This window comes from Mirounga angustirostris, unplaced genomic scaffold (assembly GCF_029215605.1).
Source record: "Mirounga angustirostris isolate CCGP_5_RB_7025 unplaced genomic scaffold, mMirAng1.0.hap1 SCAF_384, whole genome shotgun sequence".
In the NCBI taxonomy this organism is placed as follows: Eukaryota; Metazoa; Chordata; class Mammalia; order Carnivora; family Phocidae; genus Mirounga; species Mirounga angustirostris.
The window spans coordinates 23721-29720 of record NW_026992092.1 but is presented as its reverse complement, the minus strand read 5'-3'; the positions used below and the strand labels follow the sequence as shown (position 1 = coordinate 29720).

Below are 6000 nucleotides of genomic sequence, written 5' to 3'. Positions count from 1 at the left end.
AATTCAGGCAACCTCATATTCAATGACATGATTAATTTATTTGTATAATTCCATACTATTTTTAAAGGAATGACCTTGGGAGTATAAGAGCAATTTTTCAAATTTAATTGGACTCTTTAATAGTACTTGCTCAAGAAAAATATGCCAGTGATTTAGAAACACACATACCCCCTGGGAATTAGGGGGCAGGATATTGGAGAGGGGTTCTAGAACCTCACTCTCTTGATTCTCCTTCCATATGCCTAAAACACCCAATTCCTCAAGTGGCTCCTAGAGCCCATGGGAAAAACCACTGATCAAAACCAAAAGAAATTACTCCAATAGTTCCCACTCTATGTTATCTACTTGCTCCCATTTGTACATACCTTCTGGGGGGAAGTACAAGGCAAATGAGTGTCATTATGGGAAGTCAAAAAGGGAGTCACTGGCTTGACATATAATCAGATTAAAATGTTTTTCTTTTTATCCCATGTAAATACAAGACCAAACGGTCGGTCTTACCCGAAGGTGGCCACAAAGGTCACCGTGGGCCAGCCCAGGATAAAGGACCTCCCAGGACAGATGTTGGCATCCTCCACTCTGTCCATACAGTTGGCAGTCCACATGGTGTTCAGTGGTATTTTCTTTTTTATCTTAAGTTTTTTCTTATACCTAGAAAGATACCCAAACAAGACCTCTGTTAGTTTGTTTCATAAATGTTATGGGAACAGCTGTGCTCATCAGAGACCAGTTCTCACTGCTCCAGGGCACAGCATGCCTCCCTTGTCTCTATTACCCTCTGTGCCCAGCACAGCAAATGGTGACATGACCTTTACAAAGTGTGTGTTGAGCGAAGTCTGGCCCTAGGAAGGCCCTGAAAACACTTCCTCAAATGGCAGCAAGTGGCCATTTTTCTGAATGTTGAGTGTTGAGTAAAGACTATATATTCCAGAGCTTTTTAAGAAAACCAATTCATTTATTATTGTTAGAATTTGTTTCTTATTATATATAGTTTTATGGTTATTATTATAGTTAATTATTCATTTATGACTTGCTTACTTCAAAAAGTATTTGAGGGGCTGAACAAAGCTACCTGATACACGATTTATAAAAATAGTCATACAATTTTTTGCTTAAGAGACACAAACCAGGGGGCGTGCCTGAGTGGCTCAGTCGGTTAAGCATCCAACTCTTGGTTTCGGCTCAGGTGGTGATCTCAGGGTCTTGAGATCGAGTCCCCATGTAAGGCTCCCCTCTCAGTGGGGAGTCTGCTTCCCCTCTCCCTTTGCCCCTCCCCCCGCTCACGCTCATTCTCTCTAAGATAAATAAATACATAAATAAATCTTCAAAAAAGAGAGAGAGAGAGAGACAAACCAAGAACAAAAAATAAACTTGGATCAGAAAGATTTTTTTTTTGGGGGGGGGGGATCAGAAAGATTTAAAAGTTATTTTCAACCTTAATTTAAAAAAAAATACTTTCTAGCCTTTAAAGCATAGGTTATTTTCAATTTCCCTTCTTAAAATTTTATCCATATCATTTTCCCTTAGATTCTGGCTAAAACTGAAAAACTGTTAGCCTACAGATTGAGCCCAATTTAAAAATCATCAATCCATCCATCAATCAATCCCAGATCAGCGGTCAGGAGGTCTTATATGTGAGTGATGGATACTTCCCATTTCTCTGAGGAGTCAGAAGGTGATCAACTTTGTCAGTGGTGAAATTGCTTTTTGACAATTTCTGCCTAATCTTCTTTGATCTCTAACATGAAAACCACCATATTGATTGATTTGGTTAATTCACAACTTTAACTCTCAGGTGGGCTTGGGATTTAAATAGTTATAAGCCCTCTGAGGGATGCTTAGGGAACTTGGACACACCACTCTGGAACTCCTTACTATTCAGAAACACATGTGGAAACACTAAACTAAAATGAGATCAAAGACACCTCATGTGCAAAAATCCCTGTGACTCCAGTGATTCATGGAACAATTAAAGCTAAGACTCTCCAATGGGTTTTATGAAATAAAAATAATTTTGCTGGACGCACACTTGAAGGATAATCTAGATTCAAAGTTTATGACACAATGAATAAAGTCATCGGATAAAATCATTATCAGATATCAGATGTCTGATTATCAGATAAAATCATTTTTCTAGATAGTAACTCCAAAGGCATTGTCAGGGTAAAAATATATGGCTAATGGGAAAGATAGACATATATCTGTTGGTTTTTAAGATTTTTTTTTTTTTCCTAATGTAGGTATCTGTGTGTATACAGACACCCAAGGTACTGTGTGGGAACTTCCAAATACATTGACCTGGAAAAAGGCATTTCAGTAATTCTCTCCTTAGTTCAAGAAAGCACCAAGATTATCTACTCCAAACCAAGGAGTTATCCCAAAGCCCAGAGCATGGTTTCGACTGTCCTATCACATTTGGAGCACTTATCATATGCCAAGCACTGTTCTAAATACTTTATAAATACAAATATAAAAAATGTAATCCTCAAACAACTACACTAGGTGGTCTTTATTAGCTCCATTTTACAAATAAGGAAACTCACAGAAAGGTCAACTAAATTGCCAAAGGCAAGAGAGTTTGAACCCAGACAGCCTAACTCATGAGCCCATGTTTGTAACCACTTGGCCTCTGTGGGTGCTGACCTATCGTTCCATGAACTACCCTTCTCATGTTTCCTACCCTCACTCAGCCTCACTTTGGTCCCCAGAGCCATCAGGCTTTCTCATTGGATTATCTGGGGAGTGAGAGGATAAATCTCAAGACATTATATTAACAAAGCTGGTTACTAGCTTGGAAATATTTAAAGTTTATTACAACAAAGTTTCATACTTCAGTGGATTCTTCTAGGGTCTTACTGCATTTCTTCACTCTCAATCACTGACCCAACTGGATTATCTCAGTAGAAATTAGAAAGTATTAATCTAATGTAAACTGACTTGAGGAGAAGAAAGAGGAGGAGAAAGAACTGTGGTTTTTATTTCTAAAATAGTCCTTTATTATATTTGTATTAACATGATGGATATCACTCTTGCTTTCTGCTACCTCAACCTTTATACCAGAAGGGAAGCCCCAGTGCACTGAGGAAATTTACAGGATTCTAGGGGGATTTCCCCTGTTCTAAGATAGGGGTATCCTTTTACAGATGTTGGGAGTGGGGGTCCTGTTATATTCTGTAAGTAATTCTTTGTAATTTCACGGATAATGAGTTAATAGTCATCTTCATCTTTTGACCCAATTTAAATTCATTTTTTGTTTCATTTTATATTCTTTAATAACTACATATGAGGAATGTGATGTCTAAAGAACTAAGTTCAGTCCCTTCCTTTTTGTAAATTCTTCATGGGCCTCTACTAGTATTAATATCTTAATATTTATCAAGCAGATACTGTTCTTAAAAATAAAGTAATAATTTTCTTTGAAAAATAACTTATTTAGTATTCTAATGAATATCAAAAGTAATAAGGAAGGTTCCATCTGACCTCAATTCTTGAGAAATTTCTGAAGGCGTATGAAAAGAATCCCCAAACAATTTTCACTATTATTAACATCTTGTACGACTAGAGAAATATAATTTCTTTGTGAAGAAACAAACATTTAAATTCCTTTTATTATTACACACAAACTAAAATTCACTAATTTTGACAGAATACAGAGGTAGCAATTAGTCAACTACTTACCCAATTTGTGTTAATTTCTATAGCGTCAACCTAAAGATGAGAGTTTCCAGCTGAAGCCTGCAGGTGAGCTGAGGTAAAACAGAACCTGGGTCACCCCAACCCCTTCTTATGGCTAATTGGAAAACGTAGGCCCTAAATTCAGATGATTAATTTGAACAGATTGATTCAGGGCATAACACAATCCTCCAAGAACAAGGATGACAGGGATGAAACAAGGTTGTTAATGCAGGAGCTATTTCTTTTTAGTTGTTTCCTTCTAGAAAAAAAAAATGTAAACTTGTCCAATATTCACAGTGATCATAAATATACCCAAATGTTTACTATGGGAATGTTCTCATGGTCGTTTTCTAAAAACTGTGGCAAAAACTTGTACGCGGCCACAGCATGAAGTGCTGCTCGTGACTGCTAGGGACAGAATTGTGTCCCCTCCCCCACTGCTCCCCACAGTCTTACCGTGAAGCCCTCTCTGCCAATATGACCATGTTTGAAGAGAGAGCTTTTAAGCGGTAACTAAGTGTAAATGGGGCCATCAGGGTAAGGGCTTAATCCAGTAGGATTGGTGCCCTTGTAAGAAGAGGGAGAGAGAGCTCTGTGTGTGTGTGTGTACATGCAGGCGCTGAGGAAACCCCACAGGGCATAGGCGAGAGGGCAGCCATCTGCACGCAGAAAGACAGCTCTCGCGGGAACCTGACCCTGATGGTGTCCCGAACTTGGACTTCCAAAAATCTGTGTTCTCTCTCTGTCAAGGGCCTTGGTTTTAGAAGCCAAATTCAAGTGCCTGAGATCACTTACATTTTCTAATATTCCAAATGGATGTAAAAAGTATATAAGATAATCTTTCAGGAGCTGAGTCTCTTAAAGAGAACATTATTAAATACATTGATGTAGATTTTGTCACATCATAAAAACCCTTGCGTAGACACAAAGACCTATCTCAAAAGCAATATGTGAAGAGGAAAAATGTTGCACTTCTTTTGTAATAGTGAACCAATCAAAATAAAAAATTCAGCTCTTAAAAGGATGCAGTTCTCTCATGGGGAAAGAACACTGCCTTTATATAAAATCTTTTCAGCAGAACACCGTAGGTTCTGTAAAACCCGCTGAGAGGTAAGCAGTATCCAGGACAATAAATGGCTCTAGTAAGAAAAGAAAGGTCTTCTCCTCTCCCTAAGTGCTATAATAATTACAAAGATGAAAACAAAGTGAAGGACAACCTGTTCCCCTTATAAATCGAATGGGAGTGGTCTGCAAGGTCCCAAGGAGCAGGAAAGGAGTTTGCTGTTTGTTAGCGTGTCTCGGGCTGAGCATGCAAGAGTAGGTGTGGCATGGTGTGGCAGGAAGAGTGTGGCCTTGGGATGAAGGCAGGCCTGGCTTGGAGTCTCTCCCACCATTTCCCTGTGGATGACAGGTCCATTCCTGAGACTTCCTCCATCCCCACTTTCATTTCTGCAGTCGGTGGATGGTAACAATACTGGCCTTGGAGGGCTGTGGGGAAATTACACAAGGAATCTGTAATGCTCCTCGTGTGGTCCCCAGCATGCATCCCACACATTTTAGTCTCCTGTACTCACCTTGGTTAAATAAAGGGAATGGTAACTAGTCTGCTTTTTTAAAAATAATGATGTGGCCCTCTATCAGGAGGAGCAGAGTGCGTCATACGGACCTCATGCCAGGACCTGGACAGTCTTTTTCTCTCTGTCCTCCTCATGACATCACCACCTCCAAGGCTACATCTGTAGGCAATATCACTCGTCTCAAATATATTTTACTATTTCTGTCTTTGCCTCTGATTTTTTTTTTTTTTTTGGACAGCTACACTACCTTCATTTCTCAGTTCACTAAGCATTCTGACCTATTTCTTACCAGATACCAAGCAGATTGGAGTTGTTTACTCAACATAAAGGAAAGGTTGATTTCAATAATGAGAGAGAATCTAGGTGTTCATGGAATGTTGTATGAAATTCAGAAAAATAGAAATAATAGAAACAGCAGCACCACACGTAGAATAAAAGCCTGTACTTTGAAAGAAACGGACCTAATTTCAAATGTAGACTCTACTCATCACTAATATGGTGACCTGGGCAAAACCTTCAGACCTCTGATTTTCAGAGGTCTTCTCTAAAATAAAAATAATCCCATCTCACAGGGTAGTTGTAAGGTTGGAGAAGATTGCATACATGAAGTTCTTAGCATAACACCTGTCATGTAGTAAGCCCCTGATAAATTATCATTAATGTCACTCAGATTGAGTAGAGCATTTTGCCAAATTAGTACTTGCATGGCTTACTAATGGCATGGCATAACTGGGAGCTGGTGAGGGCA

At 39.0% G+C, this 6000-nt stretch overlaps 1 long non-coding RNA gene across 2 annotated transcripts in view; it reads right to left on the bottom strand.

Moving 5' to 3' along the window:
- Positions 1-57: 57 nt before the first annotated feature.
- Positions 58-6000, bottom strand: part of LOC135363495 (uncharacterized) — a 29296-nt gene continuing 23353 nt past the window's right edge. Inside the window, exon 6 of one of the 2 annotated variants that reach the window (XR_010409183.1) lies at positions 58-651. This is a non-coding gene — a long non-coding RNA (uncharacterized LOC135363495). The remainder of the gene's footprint in view (positions 652-6000) is intronic. The other variant, XR_010409180.1, reaches the window with a different exon arrangement.